Source organism: Sapajus apella, unplaced genomic scaffold, assembly GCF_009761245.1.
Source record: "Sapajus apella isolate SASKATOON/1434 unplaced genomic scaffold, GSC_monkey_1.0 scaffold3, whole genome shotgun sequence".
Lineage (NCBI taxonomy): Eukaryota > Metazoa > Chordata > Mammalia > Primates > Cebidae > Sapajus > Sapajus apella.
The window spans coordinates 20,501,433-20,528,762 of NW_022436943.1; the positions used below are offsets into that span (position 1 = coordinate 20,501,433).

Genomic DNA, 27,330 nt, shown 5'->3' on the forward strand with positions numbered 1-27,330 from the left:
TCTTATAGCAAATGATGAGTAGCTTTGTTTTCTTTCTTTATCGGGCAAGGGGCATCACAGAAAAATGAAACAATGATATTTGGTGTCCCAAGTTTTAATCTATACCAAATTAACACTTTCTATACCACCTGCCATAATAGGAAAACCAGAAACATTATAGGCATTCTGTGTTTATTCAAACAGGCACTGCTGAAAATTTGCAACAGAAGTTCTCATTCTGCAGCTCCTCTTACCAATATGTTCTGTTCATCTCTTCTCCCCCCGTCTCCTTGCCTAGCCTTTTCCTGACTCCCATTCATTTCACTTTTTCTTATGATGTTTAAAAAAATCTTTCCAATGGTCCTCCCTGAAAAACTATAGTTATGAAGGGTTCATAGATCTATTTTTATTGCAGTTTTGTCTGTTTCTCTATTGCATGACAGTAAATTTGTTTTAGAAGTAATTATATCACCTGAGCTGAGTCAAGATCCAAAAAGAGATCTTCTATTCCTTGAACCATCTCTATCAACAGTATTGCATGGGAAACTACATTTGGTTAATGCCATCTGCATGCATGATGGACAGCTATTATCAATGACAAAAAGAACAAAAAATATAAAATATTAAGATGTTAGCTTGAGAAAAAGAAAATTTGCTAATAAAATAATTTCTGTATGGGATATGCATTCTGCATTCATCGATATGATGATCAGGCATTTTTTCAAAGAGAGAAACAATATGATATTAGTATTGCTAGCTCTTATTTTTTACTTTTTAATGCAAATATACAGTTTTTAAATTTTAAGAAATAAAATCTAATACAAAGCTACATCTTTATCCTCAGCTCTTGATTTTGGCTTTCATGTCTTCTGTCAATAATGACAATGTTACCTGTCAACCCCCAAATACTCTAAGCCCATTGCACTTTACAGAGTTTAATGAGCAGGATTGCCTGGCTCTCCCTGGCTTTATGATGTTGATCTTCATGCCAGGCAAGCTTTCAGGTCAGCCGTCTCTCCTACCACCCTTTTTCTCCTCCATTCTCCTGAACACATGCCAACACTTGTACATGCATGCAGTCTGCATGAATAGTGCTTTCCAAGTGCTTAATGTTTACTGAACAAACGAATGAGTGAATGAATAAGGTATATTATGGATGCATTTGTGAATTGCTGTATAATGAAGTTGAAGTAAAAGTTACAAGCACTGTGATTGACCACCTTTTACATGTGGGCTGACTTATTCCTTTAGCTGCTTTCTAAGAATGGCATTTGCAAATGATCTCTCTGTTTCCTTCCTCCTCCACACTATTTCCAAATTCTGTTTGATAATCTGGCATTAACAGACTGTAAATTCCTTTGTTCTGGAACCTGCCTTCTTCAAACAAAAAGTATAAATCCCTCTGCATGATCTTTCATTCTCAGCCTCTTAAATGTGCCTACCTTCACTATCAAACAACAAAAACTATTCTCATTAAAACCAATAATAACCTTCCAATTGCTAAATTCAACCATCTATATTCAGTCCTACATAACTTTGCTGCAGCACTTGGCACTGTTCGTTGTATCTTCCTCTTTCAAGAAAATGCCAGATGTAGGTGATGGGGAGGAAGGCAGCAAATCACACTGCCATGTGTGTTCCTATGCAACAATTTTGCATGTTCTTCACATGTACCCCAAAACCTAAAATGCAATAAAATAAATAAATGGGAAAAAAAAAAAGAAAGATAATCTTCCCGATGTGGAAGAATTACAAAGACAGTATCATCAGCTCCCCAGCAAAATATATATTTGTTCTTTATTGCCATCAAAAAAAATAAAAAAAAAAAAAAAAAAAAGAAACGGTATTCTGATATCTGTATATTCTACTCACCACATAGTCTAGCAATCTTCTGACCATTCCTGCTCTTTCATGTTGTTCATATATCCCTTATGTATGGGGTCCCAGAGCTATGACCTTCTAATGGTGGAAAAAAATACTCTCCCTTGTAGATATACTCCCATTGCAGATTTCAACTATGCCTTTAGCTTTCATCTATTTTCCAGCCTCTAAGTCAACATTTCTAATTGTCTGCTGGAACAATAAACTTTGATATTGTACAGCTCCAACTTAATATTGACAACAAAGTTCATAACACACACACACACACACACACACACACACACATACACACACACACTATTCTACGTATAATTCTATCAGAGGAATTCAGTTTTGTGTTCACTGGCACGGACTGGAGTCACACTGCTTGGGCTTCAATATTGGCTCTTGCATTACCAATTGTATGACTTTGGACAAATTACGTAACCTCTTTGTGCTTCAGTTTCTCACATGTATAGTGGGAATCATAACAGCTTCTCCTTTTTAAGAATGTTTTCAAGATTAAAAGAAGTAGTTCATGTAAAATATTTAGAATAGTGTCAAAAACATAATAATCACTATAAAGGCTGGCCATATTTAGCTATCATTGTAGTTACCACAACATAATTAACTTTTAAATCTATATAGCCCCACTAAACAATGTGCTCTATGATGGTACGAAATATTCCTCCTTCATAAGGTTTCTAAGTAGGTCCTAATACACCGAGAATGTTTAATGAAAGGTGTGTTGAATAAGTGAAAACCTTATCTGTATCCTATGTTCTCAGGTTAATTTATTGACTTTCTGCTATAAGAACCTCAGTTCTACTGCAGCTTCTTCCCTTCTGTTTCCCCAAACTTTCAGTGCTGAACATTCAACTCCCCTCTCACTCAGTCACTGGAATCTGCTGAGTCTGTGCTAGGGACCTCTACTTCCTATCTCCCCTGCCACTGAAAATCTTCATTTTACCTGCAATGAGCTCAATTTTTGTATGCTCCCAGATTCATACTTAAGCCCCTAATCCCACTGTTATAGTATTTGGAGGTGGTACATTTAGGAGGTAATTAGGTCACCAGGGTGGATCCCTCACAAATGAGATTATCAGTGCCCTTAAAGGAAGAAGCCAGAGAGCTCTCTTGTCCTCTTTCTGCCATGTGAGGACACAGCAAAAGTCAGCAGTCTGTAACCTGGATGACAGCCCTCAGCAGACTACGTCCTTGCTGATGCCCTGATCGCACACTTCCAGCCTCAAGAACTATGATAAATAAATTTCTGTTATTTATAAATGACCCAGTTTACAGTACATTGTGAGAGCAGCCTAAACTGAATAAGGCATCTCACTTGAACTATTAAAATTACTCCCTAACTGGTTTCTGTAACAAGACTCTTATAGATATCATTTCTAGGTTTCTTTCTTAAAAATAAAAAAATCAAGTATGTAACTTCCCAGGTTTAAAGCCTCTCTTGGTTGCCTGCTGCCAGAAAATAAAATTCAACCTCCCCACATTGACATTCAAGACTTTTCAGACCCTGGTTCCAGTATAAAACATCTCTTGCCACTTCCCTCAAGGCTCCTGCCACTTCCCTCAAGGCTCCTGCCACTTCCCTCAAGGCTCCTGCCACACTGAATTTCTAAATGTTCATCAAACATGCCAAGTTTCTGTAGCCTCCTAGCCTGCACAAGCTTGAAAGCTTTTTTTTTTCCCACTTTTGTCCGTTTTAACAACCCTAGGACAGTCTTAGTTTTTGAGATCCAACTCAAATGCTGATATTGCTACAAGTCTTTCCTGACACCCCAGGAAAATCTGTCATTCTCTTCTCAAAGATTCCACAGTTCTTTGTTCCTGTCTCTTAAGAACATTTGTCATGTTGCACTATTTGATTGTTTACCTGTATGTCTCTTCCATTAAACTACAGCAAACTCTTATCACAGCAACTCTCTTCCCCTCCCAAAAAGGCTGACCAGTGTAGGTAATGAAAAAATGATTACTAAACTCTTGATCCAATCAATCCACTCACTCATCAGATACTTTTAACACCTCCTCTCTATTATATATTGTATTATAGTTTTGGGTTAAAAAATAAAATATTCCTTTCTATAAACTAAATTATAATCTAGCCAAATAAAAAGACTTCCTTCATTTTTTTTCAATTGCAGGAAGTAGATTGATTAAAGAGAACAAGATTCCTGGGAGGTGGGTTAGGAGTGTGGAGAGGAGGTGATAATGAGAAATTTTTTCTTTCCATGAAAAAAGTGAGATTACCAAAATTGGGGACATTTTTTATTCCACTGGGAAGTATGACTTCCAGAAAATAAAAGGCAAGTGCTGTGAACTCAAGACAATGAATTTATCTCTAGCTTGAGATGCCAACCGTTTCCAGGCATGCTTAAAAATCATTTGCTGGAGTCTATCTTGCCTTTCTCCTAACCACTTCCTATATTTTCCCTCCTGTTTTCCCCAACTCTTATTGCTGAACATTTTCTGTAGGAAAGCAAGATTAGACAAGAAAAAGAGGAGATGTGGAGGTTGGTGGTAGGGAAATGCTTTATGGATTACAATGAAGGAATAATTTGTGCTTGCATATTTTGTATCAGTCAATGAGGTTTTTATCCCCAGTGTGCCTCGATGCAAGGCATAGGCTTGGTTTTGTTATCACACAGTGGTGTCACAGAGAAGGACACAGAGAAGAGCTGCAAAGGTAACTAGGTGCTTTCTACCTTCCCTAAATGTAGGAATAGACAGCAAAGGGGTCCTTATCTTCATTCTGTATTGCCCTTTTAGGAAAAATATTAGACAAATTTAAGGTAAAGTAAATTAACAGAAAGACTTGTCTACACAAATTCATGATGAATAAAATGGACAAACGGAGTAGTGGAAGGGGGACTTACATTAAATTTCAAGCACTGCTAACCAACTGTAAGATCTCACCTGAGGCACTTGTTTTCTCTAGGTCTGTTTTCTTTGCTGAAGACAAGGAAAGTGAATCATATGGACATTCCTTTCTGCTTTCATCAGAGATCAGGTCTGAATAAAGTCCAGAATTCTACATTTCTTCAAATGTAGCACATGTCAGAAAAAATGTGAAAACAAAGTCCAAGCTTAGACAAATGATAATTAAACACATAACTGCCACATAAAATGCAGGTGAAATTCTCATTCTTTCATTCTTAAATTAGAATTAGAGCTGGGATTATTTAACCAAAAATGCAGATTTTAGGAGGAAATTGAATTCTTTCCCACTATAAAGACTTTGTAAAATGGCAAAAACTAAAATTAATCATGCCCAGGTTCCTGTTTGTGCTTTAATATATGCATGACTCCATGTCATTTTGCAGTGCCTTCCTGTCCTTGACATAATTTTGTTTTATATAATTAACACAATAAACTCTTTCATAGAAAGGGGAAGATGTCTGCCCTTCTGGAGAAGCAAATTATCTAAACTGAATCCACTGTTATTTCCACAAACAAGCAAAGGAATTATTGCTACATTCCTTCTTTAACAGTTATAGACAGAGGATACAATGTTTCAGGCCTTTCCCCTTTAATCCACCCCTTTCTCACCCCTAGGGAAAGCCAAGCATTAGAAAGAGCACCTACTGGTTATACTTTTCACTTTTGCCCTCAAAACCATCTTCTACCTTGGTTGTTGGCTTGTTGAGTTAGTCCTCAAGGTCTCCATCTGCAAAGTGGCACTTGATAACCAGCTGAATCTAAAGCACACTAAAACTGCTTGTTCTTATTTTTAGACTTTAGTTCCCTAAATGAAACAAATGAGTGTAATATTAGTTACACCAATGACACCACTAAAGCATTCATTGAGCTTCAATAATAAGTGTAACAATAACAATAAAATTTTATGGCTCCTTTTCTCAAAGGAAATTAGAACACTTTACCAACATTATTGTCTCATTAAACCTCATGTCTTTGAAAAATGGTGCAGCATTGTGTGGATGGAAGGGTATAAGCCAGGGAGTCAGACAGAGCTGTTTTCCGTTTACCTACCTGGAAATCATTTAGGTAATGAGTAAATGAGATAATGTACATAAAGTACATGCCTGCTGGGTAAGCACTCAACACATAATTCTCTTTCCTTTTCTCTCTCTCTGCCCACCAGCCATTCTCTCCCTCCCACCGCTCCTGCAGCCACTCTCCATTTTTTCGTTATAGAGTAATGCAAGTTGAGACAAGTTTGTCAGGTTTTGTGGGGAGTTTAATCCCCTCTGAGAAAAAAAAGAATGCATAAAACTTACTATACTTGTCCATCTGGTATGCATGGGCACGTACAGCTCCTAGCTTCACCAAAGTTTCCAGAAGGTAGGACAAGTAACTCCTCTCTCAGCATTAATCTTACTAGGTTCAGAAGAGTCTTAAATTTGAGTCATCATAATATCTATACTTTGGGCCCTGGGTGGAAGAAGAAAATCTCTTAAGTAGAGTGTATTAGTCTGGTCTCATGCTGCTGATAAAGGTGTACCTGAGACTGGGTAATTTATTTAAAAAAAAAAAAAAAGAGAGAGAGATTTAATGAACTCTGAGTTCCATGTAGCTGGGGAGATCTCCCAATTGCAGAAAGCAAAAGTCATGTCTTACATGGTGGCAGGCAAGAGAGAATGAGAGCCAAGTGAAAGAGGAAACCCCTTATAAAACCTTTAGATCTTGTGAGACTTATTCACTACCACAAGAATAGTGTGAGAGAAACCACCCCATGATTCAATTATCTCCCACTGAGTCCCTCCCACAACACTTGGGAATTAATGGGAGCTACAATTCAAGATGACATTTGGGTGGGGACACAGCCAAACCATATGACAGAGTTAGGTCGAAAACTAACATGGAATGCGATCTACCATTCTAATAATTCAAGCTATAATCTGCACGTCTGATTTTCCGTGTGTATGTTCCTGTGGTTGTCCAAAAGCATTTACTAAAGTCTTATCTAAATGTTGCAGCCTTCCCCTGGGGCATTGTGAGAAAGACTGCATGCTTGGGCAGGATGTCAAACAGCGAGCAGTGCATCCACTTGAGGCCAGCACAATGGTGTTGGGGTGCTGGTGGTGGGTGGAGAAGGAATAATTACAAGAGCATCTCCACCTTCCAACACACTGCATCTTGGAATCAAAGACAGGTCTTTACCCTCAACTGACTTTTGCTCACCCTAGACACCTGAGTGGAGATTGTCTCCATTTCCTACCTAGGAGAAGTAGGGTTTTTGGATGTGCAAATTGTTATGTTTTATCTTCCAGAAGGTAGTGTAGTACATTTTGAAACACATGTAGATGAAATAATTTATCAAGAAAGAGTCAGTCATATAGCTGTGCCCAAGAGTTATTAAACGGTGTTCTTTCAGACATAACAATTGTGTAACTGCCCAGTGAGTTCTTCCTGCCTACTGCAAAAACAAAATCAATTCAGAGAGACCATAGCATTGCAGTAAACAGTTTAATTGACATGAGACCAGCCACTCCACATGGAAATGGAGTTATGACTCAAATCAATCTCGCCACAGGCGCAGAGGTTAGGGGTTTTTCAAAGATACTTTGGTAAGCAGAGGGCTAAGGCATGAGTGCTGCTAATTGATTGGGGATGCAATAATAGGGAAGATGTAGAATACAGTCCTGTGGTGCTGGCTCTGCTTCTGAGTGGGGGCCACAGGACTGGTTGAGTAACAGGTCTGGATGGGGTCATTAGGTAGTCAGAAATGCAGAAGCATGAAAAGACATCTCAAAAGCATGGTCTCAGGTTCTCTCTCCCTCTCTTTCTCTCACTCTCTCTCTCTCTCTCTTTGAGATAGTGTCTCATTATGTTGCCCAGGCTGGAGTGCAGTGGCACAACCACAGCTCACTGCAGACTTGATCTCCCAGGCTCAAGCAATCTTCCCACCTTAGCTTCCTGAGTAGCCGTGACTACCGGTGCAGGCCACCATGCTTGGCTAGTTACTATACTACAATAATGATGTCATTTACAGGAGTAATTGAGGAAGTTGCAAATCTTGTGACCTCCTGAATAATGGCTGGCAATTATTTAGTTAAATCTGCATCATAGTAGAATTCAGGTCATTCTCATCCTCCTAACTTGGGGGATCTTTCATTAATTTTACAAGGGCAGCTTAGTTTGGGGAAGGGCTATTAACATTTAAACTATAAATTAAATTTCTTCCAAAGTTAGCTTGGCCCATGCCTAGGAATTCAGTGAAGACAGCCAGCCTGTGAGTCCAGAAGCAAGATGGCATCAGCCATGTCAGATTTCTTTTTCTGTCACAGTTTTGCAAAGGTGGTTTTACTTGGACAACCTGACACACCAGGAGGTATTTAGATTTGTGAGATACTAAACTTGATGGTGTCCTAGAAACTTGTGTAGTACATAAAATAAATCATGGCTATAGGAGTTATCTGAATCTTAATGGAATTGTGATGTCCAGTCACTAACTTGAGAATCATTTTCATTGTCCATAAGAATTGAGCAAATTTTTTGAATCTAAAAACACACATGAAAAAATAAAATTATAAGAAATACAGCTTCAGATCAGAGTAAATGGGAGTGTGGTGAATAACCCTTTAGAAAGTCACTACATGGTGCAATGGTGATTGATTAAGTTAGTACTTTAAGATGCAAATTGTATAGCTTGGCTCAAATAATTACAAAGAAAGACAATAATAATGTAATATTATATGGTTGTAGATTTTAAAGATGGAGGAGCAAAAGAATGTGTGGCTGCATTTTTAAATGATATAACAAAGCAGAACAATGTGAAATTAGGCAACAGAAAAGGTGGACTGTTCTCTATGACATTTTCTCAACAGGGAGATGTATTACTGAGGACTAGATTCTCCCCAGGGCTCTGGTAAATGCTTCACTGCATGTGATTTCACACAAAATACATAAAGCTGCTATTGCAGGTGGACAAGGTGACCTGACAGGTCTCCTGTCTCTAATTTCTGTGATTTAAAGGTTCTGTGCTATTACCCAGCAAGATGCATGGCTCTTTAGTGATTCCATTTGCAAAATGATCCTACAGTTTTTTTCTTTTAGCTTCCACCTTTGCAGAAATAGTTTTTCTTTCACCTAGGCAGTAAAACTCAAATATTATAGTATTCAGCAACACAGGATTAGGGATGGTGCAGAAGGAGGGTTAAGCAGGATTAAATGTTTGCTTACAAGGGAAAAAAAGAGTGAAAGAATTGGGAGGAAAGGTGAAATGATCATCACACAGTATAAAAAAAAAAATAAGTTTCCCTGCATCTAAATGGAATTTCGAGTTAGACATTATATTGCTTTTAAGAAAAGCTGTACTGAGTGAACTGCACATTAATCTTTCTTTTGACAAGACTAACGGAAAACAAACAAAGATACTAATTGAACACTGGCTTATTGAAGTTCTCAGATGGTAATTTAATTCTCTAAGGAGTCACAGGGTAGTGAAAACCTTAGGATGATACTGAACATCTACAACTTGTTAAAAGCCTTTTAATGGCAATTCTGGAATGTAATCCATGCATGTCATTTGCATGATCTATGAAAAGCTTTATCTTTTGGTCCAGATGGACTTGGATTCACAGTATGTAAAACCTTCAGAAATCAACCCTTGCTGAGTTTCAACTATAAGTACAAGACTTAGTCTGAATCCTTTATTTCCTTTTGTAAATGGGGCACATCATGAATAGCGTGTATCAAAGGTGATTGTGGGTTGCCAGAATAAGAAATTTTTACCTGGATTTTAATGCTATAAACAAGACTAGAACAGCATGAGGGCTTCTTCATTAATTACATACTAAGACAGTATTCTACTATAGAAACATTAGGTTTCATGGATCATAAAAGCATTTGTGATAAACTCCCTGGATCTGGGATCCAGAATGAAGAAAGAAAAAAAAAACAATACAACATATTTCTTCTTACCCAGCCCCCAATCCCGTTTCCTTTTCTTTCTGCTACACTCTCAGACATTGTCTTAGAAGCATCAACCAACTTGAAATCCTGGTTGTAGCAAAGCAACCGCAGGTAACCAAAGAACAAAAAGAGGCAGAGCAATGGCTGTTGGACTTCCTGGAGCACACGAAAGCCTTCATTTTCCTCAGGATTTGGATGGAATAAGAAACCCTAAGTGTTTGCTGAAGAACAAAAGTGTCATTTTTCACATCAGCATCAGTTTGCAACCTTTGACTCTGCTGCTGTTCTTCACTGCACACTCGCTATAATGGATCAGTTCGCTGATTCGCATCCTCTGTTTCCTTACATTTTACTTGTGGGTATATTTTTCAGTATTTTTTCCCTGAAACTTTTTATATAGCTCTTTGTAGCAGTTATGGTGTAATTCTGTAACTATTAATATGTGTACGTATTTATATCTCCACATAGAATATATAATGAGTTCCCAAAGTTTATCCCAGAGTTAGTGACTTCTTAAAATGTTTGTTCAATGAAGAAAATAAATACATAAATGTGTCAGCAGTTTTATTACTGCTTATCATAATTGTGAGTAAAAGGAATGTCTAATTCTGTGAGTACAAGCCAGGGATAGAAGGGTTCTGTTTTTGAGGTAACCTTGAACTATTCTTACAATATACTTACAGAGAAGTTGGCAAGCCATTACTTGGAAACTTCTTCCAATAGGAATCCTAAGGCCTTACTAAATGTCAATTTCTTCTGTGCACAATCATTACAAATTTTATATACATGGGTATGATATACATCTCTTAGAAATGTCCTCTGATTGAAATCAGTTCTAGCATATGAGTCCATTCAGAAAAGAAAAGTTCCCATTAAAATTGAAAACAAGACAAAGGTGCTATAACATCACATCAAAAGTCCTAGCCAATACAATAAAACAAAGACAATAAATAATAAAAAGAAAAATACAAAATGTTCCTTCAAATATACAATACTCATAAAAGTTCCATACAAAACTATTATCTTATTTGGTTAAAAGGGAAATTCAGCCAGGTTCCTTATAAAAAGATCAACATATAATCATCAGTATCAGTTTAAATCAGTAATAAATGCTTATAAAATATAATTAACCAGGGATTTATTTACAATAGCCACCAACAAGGAACAAAATCTCAGTATCCAATGGTCTTGTCTACAAAGTAGACATCTTTTCCAACTTCCTTGCTAACAGAATTCTTGTGGTGTTAGATTATTATCTCTAAAAGTAGAGGACACCATTTTCAGCTCAGCAGAAAATTCTAAAGAAGACTAAGTTAATCACTGACTTTTGTGATTCTTTTCACACACAATTGGCTTTTGGGTAGCCAGTGAGACTGAGAAATGTAATGATGTTCCTCAGAAAGATTTGTTGCTTTCAACATGTAGAGCCAGTAGCTTTTCAACTAGTTCTTTTCATGTTTGCATGTGATGCCATATGGCAGCCACCCAATGGGAAAGAAGGGAACAAGCTAAAGAATGAAAGAGAAACATTAAGGCTGACTGAGCTGAATAGCGGAAAGAACCCAGATCCTTGTTGATTATGGAAACCACTGAGTTGACTAAATCCTTAAGACAGCTACTCAAGAATTCTTGCTGTATAAGAAAATTATATATTATACTTTGTCTAAGCCATTTGGGGTTTTTACTTCCTTCTAGATCTTCATGACAAAGACATCCAAAACAAATAAGGAAAGCAATAGACTCGGGATATTATTCATGATACAGCTAAGCATCAAGAATTAGCATCCAGAAACAAAGTAATTTAAAAAATTAATTAGAAAATTAATTTTTCTAATTAATTTTTTTCTAATTACTTTGTAATTTTTTCTTACAAATTAATTAGAAAAAAACTATAAACAATTCAATAGAAAGATCAGCAGATGTTATAAACAGGAAATTTACAGAAAATGACAATAGAATATTCATAAAAATAGCATAAAACAATGCCCAACTCGGTAGAAATAGAAGAAATGCAGACTAAAACGCAGTGAGTATCTTTTCCAATGCATCCAACTGGCAACAGACAAAAAAGTCTGACAAGATTAAAATCACATGGATGGTGGTATGAATAATTATCAACTCTGGAGGCTAATGGGAGAATGAGTTTATGTAACACATGTAAGAACAGTTATACCATGTCTAGCTGAAGATGTCTATATTCTTCAATTCAGTAATTTATTATCCAGATATAATTCTTAAAAAAAACTCTAACATAGGTGCTCAGAAATACATATACAATGATACCTGTAGCACTTTACGATGTAAAGAGGAAAGTGCTTAAATATCTGTCGTAAAAATAATGTAATGATAATGTTCATTCAATGGCATAGTGTACTATAGTTGAAATAAGTAATATAAATACATACAAAGCCCAGATAAATTTTATACAATATAATAGTGAGAGAGTTAAAAATGCAATACTATCAATCCAGTATAATGTCCATTACATAAGGTTGAAAATATGCAATATATACACTTTTGGATGCACAGTTACATGGAAAAACAAAAAAAGACACATAGGGATGATAGCACTACATTAAGGCTAGTAGTTTCTTCTGCATCATACAGAGAAGCCCCAAATTTCTGAAATATTTTGAAATCTCCAACTTTTGAATTCTTTAAAATTCAACATTTGAAAGTTAACATTTCTAAAACTGACCACTTGATTTTCTGAAGAACAGCCCCCTGACCCCCAGAAAAAAAACCTTAAAAATTAAAAAATTTTAAACCTCTCCTTTACCAGCATTCCTCAGAATTTTTTATTAATAACAATTTCTTTTATCCAGGTGCTCAAATGAAAATCCTTGGTGGCATCCCCAGTTCCTCGTTGTCTCTCACACCTTATATCCAATCCATCAGCTGATTTTGAAGGTTCTAATAGCAAAATACAGTATATGTAGAGTTAAATCACAACCTATCAATTTTACCACCATCCTGGCTAAGGTTATTTAACCACTACCTCTTGCCTGGACCCGTGCAGCAGCTTTCTTGCTCATCCCCGTCTCCACCTTTGTCCCTAGCGTCTGTCCTACAACCAGTATTGAGATTTATTTCCTTTAAAGGCTTAGTTCAATCACGTCACTACTTTGCTTTAAAAATCCTGGCTGGGAGCGGTGGCTCACGCCTGCAATCCCAGCACTTTGCAAGGCCGAGGCGGGCGGATCACGAGGTGACGAGGTCAAGACCATCGAGACGAGCCTGGCCAACATGGTGAAACCCGGTCTCTACTAAAATACAAAAATTATTTGGGCGTGGTGGCACATGCCTGTAGTCCCAACTACTTGGGAGGCTGAGGCAGGAGAATTCCTTGAACCAGGGAGTCAGAGGTTGCGGTGAGCCGAGATCGTGCCACTGCACTCCAGCCTGGCCACAGAGCAGACTCCGTCTCAATTAAAAAATAATAATAATAATAATAATAATCCCATTGGCTTCCTGCAACTCTCAGAATAAAACCCAGTTACTCTGACCCCTTCGCAAGCCATGGAATCACCCTTCCATCTTTTAGGATGGTTTTCTGACCTTCCTCTTTTCAAACTCTGCCCCATTGTCACCTCATCAGAGAGCACTTCCTTGACCACCCTTCCCTAAAATGGCCTCCCTGTTACTCTTGCCCCTTAGCCGGTTTAAATTTCTCCATACCACTTCTCAATCTCTGACACATTATGAAGTTGTTTTGTATTGTTATTTTGGTTTACTGCATGTTTTCCCCGTTAGAATGTAAAATCCTGGGATCAAAGAATATTGGTTCATTGTTGTGTTTCACCTTCTGCAACTGGAACAGCACCTAAAACATAGTAGAAGCTGAAAAAATTGTTGAATGGCTGAATTAATCGAATCTGCATTTTTAATATTCTAAAACAAATATGACATTTTAGATTTGATACATCTGTCATCTATCATCATCAAATTTTTCTATATTTTATAATTTAAAACAATGACAGACTCTTATTCAAGAAAAGATCAATGCTAAAAAATAGATTTGGGACATGTAAAGGGTCAGGTGGTAAAATAAATGGCAGAAGGTGATGAGTTAAATACAAGCATTTCCCTTAATTTCACCTGGCAAAATAAATCTGCCAATTCCTTATCAGGAAGTCATTAGAAATTAACCCCAGAACCTTATCTCATATTCCATAAAATCATTATAAACAATGTATGTATGTGCTTGCATACTAAAAATAATTGTATTAAATATACAAAATTTTATTTAAAAACTATGATTTTAATCATTCTCAATTGATTCTTTTCCTGTTTTAAGATCTTCTGAGTTTAAAATTTTTCTAGGTCACATTAATAATGCATTAATAATGACTAATAATGACTAATAATTCAATCAAGGTAAAAAACTTTCTTTTTTTTAAAGAAAAAACTTTTTGCAAAGCTACGTCTTATACATGCAGACAGCTTAAATATGACAACTTGGATTTTCCTTCTTTTCTTTTCAATACAATTTATTAAGCCTTTGCTATTTAGTATGTATTCAAGGAATAATAATATTATTGTTATTATATTATGTAATAATATATATTTATTATAAAAAGAGCGAATATTTACACAATACTTTTTGTGTACCATGCACTATTCTAAGAATTTCACATACATTAATTTATTTAATTGTCACACTAACATTTAAAGAAATATAATAGATATGCAAACAAAGATACAGAAAATTAAAGCATCTTGCCCGAAATCATTTACAGCCAGCTTCATGGCCATGTAACCTATGCAGCTGCTTTGAAAAGAACTCATCCTTTAAACAGGTCCACACTAATTAATGCTGTACCGTTGGTGTGTCAATTTTCTTAATACATATTGAATAATGTGTCCCGCATTTTAATTTTGTATTAGGTTCTTCAATTATGTAGCTAATCCTGCTTGGATTTGAAACTGGGTTGTCATCTTCTGGTAAATTAATTCTTAATCAGTACATTCTTGTACTTCTCTTTTGAGATAGGCAGGACACTATTACTCATTTCTTTAACAAATATCAACTGCATCTCCGCTGTGTGCTAGACACTATACTAAACATTGAGAATACAATTGACATGCATAAGGTAATGTTCCCATAATAATGAAGGCTATTTTAGTAGAGATACATAGAATAAATGTATCAATAATCAAAAAGCATGGGACAGTGATAAATTCTGTGAAGATAATTAAACTAAAGTAATTAGGGTTAAAAGTCACTGGTGGCTACTGTAGATTGGTAAATGAAGGATGACATTTAGAAACAAGATCTATTGCCTGACACAGCTGCTGATTCTTGTAATCCCAGCCCCTTGGGAGGCTGAGGTGGGAAGACTGCTTGAGGATAGTTCAAGGTCATCCTGGGCAGAATAGCAAGACCCTGTCTCTACAAAAAGTAAATTAAGAGAACTTATCTGGGCATTGTGGCTCATGCCTCTAGTCCTAGCTACTTGGGAGGCTGAGGGTGGGAGGATTGCTTGAGGTTGCAGTGAGTTATGATTGACCACTGCACTCAAGCCGAGGCAGCACAGCCAGACCCTGTTCTGTAAAAGCCCTTTTTCTAAAAAATGTTTAATGTTATAACATTCTCTTCCTCACTATAGATGCCTTTTTAAAAAATTGTTTTGGTTTCTGGCTAATTTATTTTTCAAAATGGAAATGTACTCTGAAGATTATTGAGAGTTTTGTATCTCTCATATTGAAAGGCCAAAGGAATTTGTCAGTGATTTATATGTATGTAAATTAAACTCGGTATGCTTAGTAAAATCTGGCCATCATACTAATTAATTGCAATGAGTATAATTGATTAAAATACTGACTTACCAAATCTAGGTTGCCATGTGCTCTACATGAAAAGTGGCACCTGGACTGAAGCAACACAACATCATTGATCAGAAGTTGATTTATAGCATGTGCTCTCCAAAATCTGTAGAAAAATAAAATATTATAACCTAGAGGCTTTATTTTACAGAAAAGGAAAGTAAAGCCCAGTAGTTTCCTTAGATGACCAAAGGCAGTTCAGTTCTTGGCTGGTGATTTTTTAAAATTCAAAAACAAGAATAATCAATTAAAGATGAGATATCATGGCACATTTCTATTGAAAATGAGAACCATGGAGCAAGTCAGGAGTGCCTACAGAAAACGAGAGTTTTTTTGAAATGCTGATTATGTCCCAACTGATATATCCTTACCCTTGTCACATGGAGACCCTAATTCCACCTCTGCATACAACCCATCATACATACCTCATTCAGGAAGAAGAATGTAATATCCTTGTTTAATACTAGTGTTTAAATTTTATAATTAAAACAAGGACCCATTAATGAGATCATTTTATTCATTCTTACATTCCCTGCATGTCTTAAGAGTTGCAGACAGCCTACATTAAATTTCTCTTCACAAAAATAAGGGAAAGATATTATCAGCATATGTTGCTCACTTAATAACAATTTCATTCACATGATTTTTTTAGGAAAAAAAAACTGTTCTCGTATACTGATGATCAATTACTTGTAATTAGGATATACTATCCTTCATTTATCAAACTCCACAATACTGAAAATGACAACCCCCACAAATTTGAACAAACAGTAAGCACAGTCAGAAATCCTTGTGTTTTAAGGATTTGGGGCAAGTTATACTCTTGGATTTCTACTTAGAAATCTCAAGGCATGTTTTCATCTATCTGGAAACTCATTGGTTCTAACTTCTTAGGGGGCCATATTTTGAAAATGGTTATTCATAAATAGAAAATAATTTTCCCAAACCCAGTTACTTTCTACAAAACCAGTGGATTTTTTAATGACAAATAGAGGAATATTTTTAAAGCCCCAAGGATTGGGAGCTGCGTGAGACACCATGATGGTTTTCAAGCCAAGGACCCAGGGTTCAAGAGAGATCCCTCAGCGATAGGATGCCTATGGGGATGGAGATGGTAAGGAGTAAGGAAAAACTGAGCAGCACCTGGGATGGCACCCACCTCCTTCTTTCATTATTGTAGACTCTGCTTATATTTTTCTATATATTGGGATTCAGAGAAAAGTGTGTGTTAAAAAAGTTTAATGATGACAAGTCTAGTAAGCCACCCTTTTCTTAACCCAGATTTTTATTGTTATAAGAAAGATAAATAAATTTTAAACAAGCTCAAGATGAATACACACAAAAAGAATAAGAAAGAAGAAGGAGGGAAGGAAGGAAGGAAGGAGGGAGGGAAAGAAGGAGGGAGGGAGGGAGGAATGGTGGAAGGGAGGGAGGGAAGGAGGGAAAAAGGGAGGGAGGAAAAGAAAAAAGAAAAAGAGAGAGTAAGGTAGGGAAAGACAGAGGGAGATGGGGGTGGGAGAGAAGAATTTGTTGAAAGTATAATGGGCTTTCTCATAGAATCCCAAGAAGAATACCAGCAGCTATGGAGTGGGTAGGGCAAAGGCCATGGACTGGAGAGCTATCCCAGAGCTCCTGAATTTATTTGCCTACACGTCAATAATTCAGCCTATACAAATCAGTGGCTCTTGGTCCCCCAGTCTCCAAATTCCAAGAAGAATATGACTAACTCAGTTGAATCACACGACTGCTGTGGTACAGTAAACTATGCACAAGGGGAGCAGGTTCACAGGACACAAAAGTGACTCCATAAAGGGGCAGGTCAACTGAAAGAAAGGTGGGCTTGGCAGATACCCCACCATCCACCCCAGCACTGAGGGTGCTAGCTATTAGGAGAACAACCATATCACATTGTTGGGTGTGTGGCCAAAGGTCATTGCCATGGGCTGAATTGTGGTCCACCAAAATTCACTTGTTGAAGTCCTAACCTTCATTAACTTAGAATGTCACCTTAATTGAAAAACAGAATTTTGGTCTTCCGCCAAGATGACCAAATAGGAACAGCTCCAGAGCGCTGTTACCTTACATTTAAGTATACTATAACATCCAAGATAGAAATGTTACTCTTCATTAAGCCTAGTTTGGAGCTATTTATGATACTATGGTACCATAGGTTGGATTTCAACTTCATAAACCTAGTGTGACCATAAACACAGGCACACACATGCAGCATGTACTTGATCTGATTTAACAGCTCTTGCTGATCTATGACCTGCTTTTATTGGTGTAACACTAGATCAGAAGCCATCTTGTCTCCATGTTGGATAAATATGCAATTATCGAGTCTGTTACACTTGACATCGCAGAACTTGGCTGAGAGATTTTTGTGGTATATTGCTTTGTGAAAACTCCCTTGAAATCCACAGTGAAACTTGGCTTTCTACTATGTATTTTTGAATATTTTTAGTCCTTTTTGTTCTCAGCACCTCTCCATAATGAGGCAAACTTCTGTATTTCTCATCTGTGTTAGTACTATGACTGCCTAACTAGTGCATGCACCTTGTCTCATCTTCTCATCCATCTTTACAGTCAATTTCAGTCTTATTTCTATATATCCACTAGACTTGTCTTTCTTAAAAGGAAGGCATGACCCTGGCATTCACTCAAAACATTGCATGATTTTCTATGCATAAGAAATAAATTCCAGGCTCCTTGGTATTCCATGCCTTTTAAGTTTTGTCCCTTAACTATCTTTTATTCCTACGCCTTACAATTCTAAACCTCCTACTCTCCTCCTACTTCACCCTATTCACTATTCTCTGGACATGATCTTTCATGTCTCCAAACCTTGGCTTATGCCATTTTTATATCATATGTATACATATATGATATATGTTAAAATTTTATAAAATACGAGAAAACTATGTATATATTCTTATATTAATATAAGCATATATCATATATACTTATATTAATATGTGTATGTATCTTATACATATATTATATATGTATAATATATATTTATATTATATTATATATGTATATGTCATATATACTTATATATAATATATACTTGTATTACTATATGTCTATATGGTTTATAATATATGTAATATATGTAACATATACATATATGTATGCATATATGCATACATATACCTACACATGTATACATATGCTATGTGTATATATGCATATATATACATACATATATTGTATACATGTATGTATATATTCATATGTTATATGCATATGTGCATGTAATATATTATATACATATGTATATATTATAATATGTTATAATGCATATAGTTATATATAATATATACATATGCACATAATATATGTAATATACATATGTATATTAATATATGTTATATATTACATATGTTAATATTATATATTATATATAATACATACATATATTACAAATATATACCATATATAATATAGTATAAACATATGTATGTTACAGATATTAATGTATTAATATATATATCATATATGCATATATACATAAATGGTTTTCTGGTTTTTTATAAAATTTTAACGTTATCATATATGTTTGTATGTACATATATATGATACAAAAATGGTATAAGCAAAGGTTTGGAGACATGAAAGATCACGTCCAGAGAATAGTACAGAAAAGAATACATATTAATATATATTATATATGTTATGTATACATAAATGGTTTTCTGGAATTTTTATAAAATTTTGACAAAGCATACCAAGAACATTTATTAAATAAACCAACTATTTCTTAGTAGATTTTAAATCTACTCTCATTACCAGTGTAGTTCCCCACATAGATATCTATTTAAATTTGGACTCTCTCATCTGAACCATAAATCTTTGTCATTTTTGTGTCAATAAAAAACTGGTAGATTGCAATATATTTCTCCTACTGAATTGGGAATTATTTAATGAGTATACTATTGTATTTATTATGTAATTGAACAAATGACATTTAACATGTGTTAGTTATATGCTTGTATAATCGTTTGATAGTTTTTCACTCTAGAGTGTAAGATGGATGAGAACAGGAAATATTCTCTTTTGTTTTCTCTCTGTCCTCATCACATGGCACACTTCCTGGAACATTGCTGATACATAAAGATATATGTTGGATGAATAAACAACAATTGAATGCACCTAGAAATTTCTAAATGTTAAAGAATATGATACTGAACATTAAAATTATCATACCATGGACATTTCATTTCTTTATACAGAAACAAATAATTGGCACAGTAATCTTACAGAGTCATTTTGTTGTATCATTTTAGGGCTTGTTGGATGATGTTGATAAAATACAGGTCCCCTGTGCACATGACTAACATAAAGGAAAGCAACTTAATAATCAACAAAGAAAATGATTCTGTGCCCAAGAAACTCTGCCCTCAAATAGTCAAGATTCAGAGCTTTGAAGATAAACTTCCGCTCCCTCTCAAAATATTCTCTATTTTCTAGTGGCTAGTTTTGTCTGTAGGTCTTATGATAACTACTTCCTGTGATAAGAGAGATTAGCAATTTTTAGACAACCAACAACCAATTGCATTTTCTCTTTGATAATCAGAAGAACTTAAGTTATCCTAAAAAATAAGGGCTCTGGATAGAAAGTCATTACCTATTGTAAGCATTTTATTTTAGAATAAATGCTAACACAGTTTGTCTAGCCTAAACAGCTCTAAAGTCCCACTTGCTAGGAAGAACAAACATCATCCCTGTATTTTTTAAACCATTTATCTCTGGTCATTTAAGGTCCCAGCCAAAGTGATTATTCATCACTTTTCAGCACCCTTCCTGCATTTATGGCATGGGTCTCAGTGTGGTCTCTATAACATTACATTATATAGAAACAAGAAAATAAAAATTGAAACAGGTTTAACCTCTAAAGTCCAGATAAGTATTCAACCTATGACATTCAGTCCAATAGTGATTATTTTTCAAAAATTTTAAATATGTAATACTTGTCATTATAAAACAGCAATGTACTGAATTAATAAATGAGTCAATCAATCAATCATCTGATAATTAGCCAAGCAGTTCATGAAGTTAAGGCCTCCATTATCTGGAGCCAAGCTTTCCAACTTGGCTTAGCACCCTTCTCCCCTTGCTGACATTGATGTTTCTCCTTGGAATGTCTTCCATCACAATTTCTGTCAGTTGCAAGCCTCTCCATCCTTCAAGCTGCCTCTGAAAGTCAGTCTGGCACAATGACACAGGCTCAAGCTCTGACTTCAGACAAATTTAGTTTTATGTACCTGCTTAGTCACTTTCAAACTCTATGAATTTGAATGAGGTTTCTTAATAAACTTTGTAATCTATAAAATACAATTAATAATCATATTAACCTGATAGATTTATTTTGAAGATTAAAAGACATAATATATGAAAAATGTTTCTAACATTGTAGGTTTTCAATACATATTAGTTTAAGAACATATTGAATGGTATTTACTTTATGACACCATCCTTGAGTACCAGATCCCACAGCACAGTAAAGTAGTAGTCTCCAAACTTGTTTGTGTCTTAGAACAAAATGTAGGATTATGATCACCAGGATTGAGGATGGGTGGGACAGAGGGATTTATAATTTTTAAAGTTCTTTCCATATTCCAATGTACAGACAAATCTGGGAACTGTGACAATGTTTCCCAAATTTCTTGATAATGAAAATCAACTGGAATTTTTATTAAATAATGTTAAAAGCCTCTACCCCAGACCTAAGAATCTGAATCTCCAAGACAGAGACACATGAATGAGCATTTTTGATATATCGTAAGTTCCATGATCAGACAAGTTTGGAAACACACTATTGGTAGACTGTGTATACAGTTATGTGCCCCATAATGACATCTCAGTCAATAACAGACCTCATATAGGACAGATTATAATACTGTATTTTTACTGTACCTTTTCTATGTTTAGATATGTTTAGATACACACATACTTACCATTGTGTTACAGATGCCTACAGAATTCAGCACAGTAACATGCTGTACAGGTTTGTAGCCTAAGTGCAGTAGGTGGGATCATATAACCTAGGTGTGTAGTAGGTTATACCATCTAGGTTTGTGTGAGTACACTCTATGTTCAATTGACAATTAGATTGCCTAATGATGTTTCTCAGAACATGTCCTTGTTAAGCAACTGAGGACTGTACTTACTTCTACATCAGATTATCTTACTAATTTATAAACTCTTTTCAGTAGAGCACAGTGTTTCTTTCAATTCTATTATTTTCTATCACACAGGTTGTACATATTAGGCATGCAATAAATGTTCGAAGTTAAATTACGGAACATAAAAAATACAGTAAAGATTATAAATATATCTCCTAATTGAGACATTTATAATTTGTATAAAAGCATGGAGATGGAACGTCAATATCCAAATACAAACAGGTGTACATAATCTGACATCTCAAAAGTATTGTCATTAGTTTAAACTTTGCCACCACCGAACTTCAGGACCTTGGAAAGCCACTTAGCCTCTCTGGGCCTCAGTTACTTGTATGCCAAATGCTGTCCGTATGCACACAGATTAGATGAGTTTTGTATTTTTATTCATACTGAATGCCAAGCTAAGCCCACATTATATTAAGTATACATGAGGAGAAAGTGAAACTATATTTTCCTGCTTTAAAATGCTTCTCTGTTATTCTTCCTGGAAACAATCCCATCACTTTTCTGCAGCAAAACATTCATTCACATTTATGGGGCTTTTTAGTATCTGCAGATGAAATGTGCTCAGAGACCTGATGCCATTGCCCTTCCTACAGGGGTGGCAGCCTCTGCCACCACACTCTGCCATCCACTCACAATGTCTAAGCTTATTTTTATTCAGGGGCTTCTCTCTCACTGTCTGGTTTGTGAGTTATGTGTCTGCTTTCTGCTTCCTGCCAGAATGTTCACTCCTCACCACTCGATCATTTTTCATCAGTAGAGATACATAATCATTACACTCATTGGTAATCCTCCCTCCATACCAAATGAAAAACATTTATTTTTATTGTATTTAACTCTATTTCTTCTCACTTTTCAGTGAACCTGGCTTTAAGATTAAGATGATCATATTAAGACAACACATATAAGATGTTACTCTCTGGTCTTCCTACTTACATATTATAACAGAATCATCTCTGAAAAATATGTAAATATTAACTATTAACTTGATTTATTTTTCATAAATTATATGAAAAAATATAGATAATGAGAAGCACTTGATCACAATAAACTTATATAACTATCACAGCATACATATAAGGAACAATATATGTGCTAATAAGTACAATTTTTATTAAATATAACTAAAATTGCCATTGTCTTCATTATTTTAAGCAAGAATGCACACGGTTAACAATGATTTACTTGTTTTAATATTTAGGATAAAAGGGATATTAAATGAAGTTCTAATGATCAAAATTTAAGTAATCTCTGGTATCAAAATATTTTTCAAAGAAAAATATAATAAGACTAGAATCATGATATTTGTTTTACATAAGAACATACTTTTCTTCAGTGTTGCCTTTTGGGAAAATGTAATTGAGAAGATTTTCAAAAAAGGTGCTAAAATTTTATAACTGAGTCTAACCTGGCCTTCATATCAACACCCATTTCATTTCAGCACTTGACAGATTGAATGTTAGGGGCAGGTTAAATGTCCGTAGTAATTCTGTAGGAAACTCAAATACCCAGAGTGACCATGAATCATATAATATAATACCAAGAATAAAGATATTTTATAGTGGTTATGTTTCTGTATCTGGGTGAAACTAAAGGAGAAATTTTTCAGTAAGACATCTGTAACCTTATTTTGGCCCCCAAGTTTTAAAAATTTAATAAATTCCTGTTCAATGCTGCCATACACTTTAGAAAATAAAGAGGAAGATGAAGAAGAGCAAAGAATAACTCTCATTTCAATTTTTAGTACGTATTGAGGACTGGCTCTGCAATAATGGCAATTGAAAATACAGAGATAACTGTCACCACACATGATTTTGAGATAGATGGTTTTAATAAACCCAAGAATTGTACATCTATGAGTTCTGTTCCTACATTCATGTGAGTGCTATTCCTCAGGGTGATCATTTTGAACAGATATACAATATTTTCTGTAAGTGTCGTTGCTCAAAAATTTTGAAATATCTCTTTCAGTAGAAATATGCATGTTTCACATGACAAATTTACCTGTCAGAGGTGAGCTCTAATTTTTTCTTGTTTTTGGTAAGATACTTTTAGCATATATGTATGCATTCCAAAGTGACTAAAAACAGAGAACGAGTCCAAAATACCTGTGTTTAAATCCCAACTCTACCAATTTTGTCCTGTAAGACCTTGAACAAGTAACTTATCTATACATAAATTTATACCTCTCTAACCCTGCACATAATTTTTAGAGAAGTTGTATTACATTTACACACATATAATCATTTACATAGCAATATATGTGTATACCATCATTGTGTATATGTAACATGCTATATAAATGTTTGTCATTATTATTTTAATTAATTATAGGACATCCTTCTCTTAATATTTTTTGATGAGAAACTTTCTGTGAACTTATTTTACTTTTTGCTTTGTAAAAAATATCTTTAATCATAAGTATAGTTTTTAAAAAATTACAAATTTATTAGAAGTGAAGTTTATACAATAATTTCAATAAAATTCTTGATATAATCTCAGTATGGTGAATAGTAATTATTATCTGTTATATCTTTCAGATTATTTTAGAATCATTTGGAAATTACTTTAAATTTTTATATAATTTGAGAGGGCTGGAACAAGATGGTGAAAAGGAAGCCTATACCATTCATCCTCCCCACAAGAATACCAGATTTTTACAACTATCTGCACACAGAAAAGCGCCTTTAAAAGTACAAAAAGTCAGGTGACCAATCACAGTACCTTATTTTAACTTCATATTTCCAAAAGAGACATTGAGGAGAGCCAGAGAGACAGTATCGAATCACTACCACCACCCTCCGTGATCCCTGAAAGTGGCTGGGTGGCACAGGCAGAGATTGTTTGCACTTTGGGGAGGGACAATGCAATGACTGGCGTCTTTACATTGAACGTAGTGCTACCCTGTCATAGCAGAGAATAAAGCCCTGCTGGGTGCAATCAGCACCCATGCACAAAGGGAGCATTTGGACCAGCCCTAGCCAGGGGAGAATTGCCTATCCCCGTATCTAGAACTTAAGTTTCTCAGCAAGCCTCACCACTGTGGGCTGAAGTGCTCTTGGGTTCTATGTAAACTTGAAAAGCAGTCTATGACACAAAAACTACAACTTGGAGGCAACTCTTAGTGCTAGGCTGAGCTTAGAGTCAGAGAAATGGGGGGCATGTGACCTCAGAGATATCAGCTGGCATGGCTAAGTGAACGCTTACATCATCTCTCCCCCAGTCGGAGGTACTGCAACTCACAGCAACAACAGTGACGCCTTCCTTCTTCTTAAGGAGAAGAGAATAAAGGGTAAAGAGGACTTTGTCTTGCATCTTGGTACCAGTTCAGCCACAGTAGGATAGGTCACCAGGAAGAGTAATAATATTCCCATTCCTGGCCCTTCCACCTGGACAACATATCTAGGCACACCCTTAGCCAAAAATGAAACCACTGCCTTGAAGAGAAGGACCCAGTCCTGGCAGGATTCATCCTGCCAAAGAGCTCTTGGGCCCTGAATAACCAGCAGTGATACCCAGGGAGTATGCGGTGGGCCTTGAGCTCTGAGACGTGCTGACTTCAGGGATGACATAGCACATTCCCTGCTGTAGTAACTACAAGACTCTTTCTTGTTTGAGAAAAGCAGAGGGAAAAGAAAGGGGACATTTACTTGTACCTTAGGTACCAGCTAAGCTAAAATGAGGTAAAGCAACAAGAAGGCTGTTAGGGTCCCCAAGTCCATGCTAACGCTTTTGGACACCATTTTTTTTACATATCCGGGGACAGAAGGGAGGCATCTAAGCTGAAGTGTGAATCCCAGGCTTGGCGGCATTCACCATGAGCTGACAGAAGAGCTCAGGGTTTTAAATGAACACATGCAGTGGCCTGACAAAACCCTTGTGGATCAGTGGTGGTGGTGGCCACGGGAAGAGGTTCCTCTTCTTAAGGAAAGGGGAAGGAAGAGCAGGAACTCTGTATTGTAGTGTGATATGAGCTTAGATATAGTAGACTAGAAAATCAGGTAAACTGCTAAGATGTTTGACTCCAATCTCTGGCCCCCAGACAACATCTCTGGACATTTCTGGAGCCTGGGGAAACTTATCACATTAAAGAGCAGGGCCTTGGGCAAGACCCAGAGCTATGCTGGCTTCAGGTTCCGCCCAGTGCAGGTCTGAGTGTTGGTGGACACAAGGGTGCTTGCCTCATCACACTCCCAACTCCAGGTGGCTCAGCACAGGCAGGAGGCTCCATTTAGTTGGGAGAAAGGAAGGGAAAAGAACAAGAGTCTCTGCCTGGAAAGGCCAGGTCACCTACAAAGCAAAGCCCATCAGACTAACAGCAGACCTCTCAGCAGAAGCTCTATAAGCCAGAAGAGATTGGAGGTCAATATTCAACATTCTTAAAGAAAAGAATTTTCAACCCAGAATTTCACACCCTGCCAAACTAAGTTTCATAATTGAAAGACAAAATCCTTTCCAGACAAGCAAATGCTGATGGAATTCATTACCACTGGCACTGCCTTGCAAGAGCTCCTGAAGGAAGCAGTAAATATGGAAAGGAAAAACTGGTACCAACCACTGCAAAAACACACCAAAATACAAAGACGAATGACATTATGAAGAAACTGTATCAATTAGTGTGGAAAATAACCAGATAGCATTATGACAGGATCAAATTTACATATGACAATACTAACCTTAAATGTAAATGGACTGAAAGATACACACTAGTAAATTAATAAAGGGTCAAGACCCATTGGTGTGCTATATTCAGGAGAACCATCTCACATGTAAAGATACACATAGGCTCAAAATAAAGGGATGGAGAAAAATTTACCAAGCAAATGGAAAGAAAAAAAAATCAGGGGTTGCAATCCTAGTCTCTGACAAAACAGACTTTAAACCAGCAAAGATCAAGAAAAGACAAAGAAGGGCATAACATAACGGTAAAGGAAACAATTCAACAATCCTAAACTATCCTAAATATATGTGCACCCAATACAGGAGCACCCAGATTCATAAAACAAGGTCTACAAAGAGACTCAGACTCCCACACAATAAAATTGGGAAGTTTTAATATCCCATTGTCAATATTAGACAGATCAGAGACAGAAAATAAACAAGGATATTCAAGACTTGAACTCAGCTCTGCATCAAGTGGACCTTAGAGACATCTACAGAAATCTCTGCCACAAATCAACAGAGTATACATTCTTCTCAGTGCCACATGACACTTATTCTACAATCAACCACATACATGGACGTAAAACACTCATCAGTAAATGCAAAAGAACTGAAATTATAACAAACAGTTGCTCAGACCACAGTGAAATTAAATTAGAACTCAGGGTTAATAAACTCACTCAAAGCCACACGATTACATGGAAATTATACATACAAGCTGCTCCTGAATGACTCCTGGATAAATAATGAAATTCAGGCAGAAATCAAGAACTTCTTTGAAATCAATGAGAACAAAGATACAACGTCCCAGAATCTCTGGGACACAGCTAAAGCAGTGTTAAGAGGGAAATAAATAGCACTTCATAAAGCTAGAAAGATCTCAAATCAACACCTTAACATCACAATTAAAATAGCTAGACAG

At 36.0% G+C, this 27,330-nt stretch overlaps 1 long non-coding RNA gene across 2 annotated transcripts; it reads right to left on the reverse strand.

Moving 5' to 3' along the window:
* LOC116531796 lies at positions 1-26,055 on the reverse strand. Of its 2 annotated transcripts, XR_004260589.1 has the most exons (4): positions 24,954-26,055; positions 6,093-6,246; positions 5,440-5,599; positions 1-564 (listed from the first exon to the last, which is right to left on the reverse strand). It is a non-coding gene; the product is annotated as an uncharacterized LOC116531796 (long non-coding RNA). The 2 variants fall into 2 exon arrangements; XR_004260588.1 differs by lacking the exon at positions 6,093-6,246 and having other exon boundaries at positions 2-564; positions 24,954-26,048.
* Between the last annotated feature and the right edge of the window lie 1,275 nt (positions 26,056-27,330).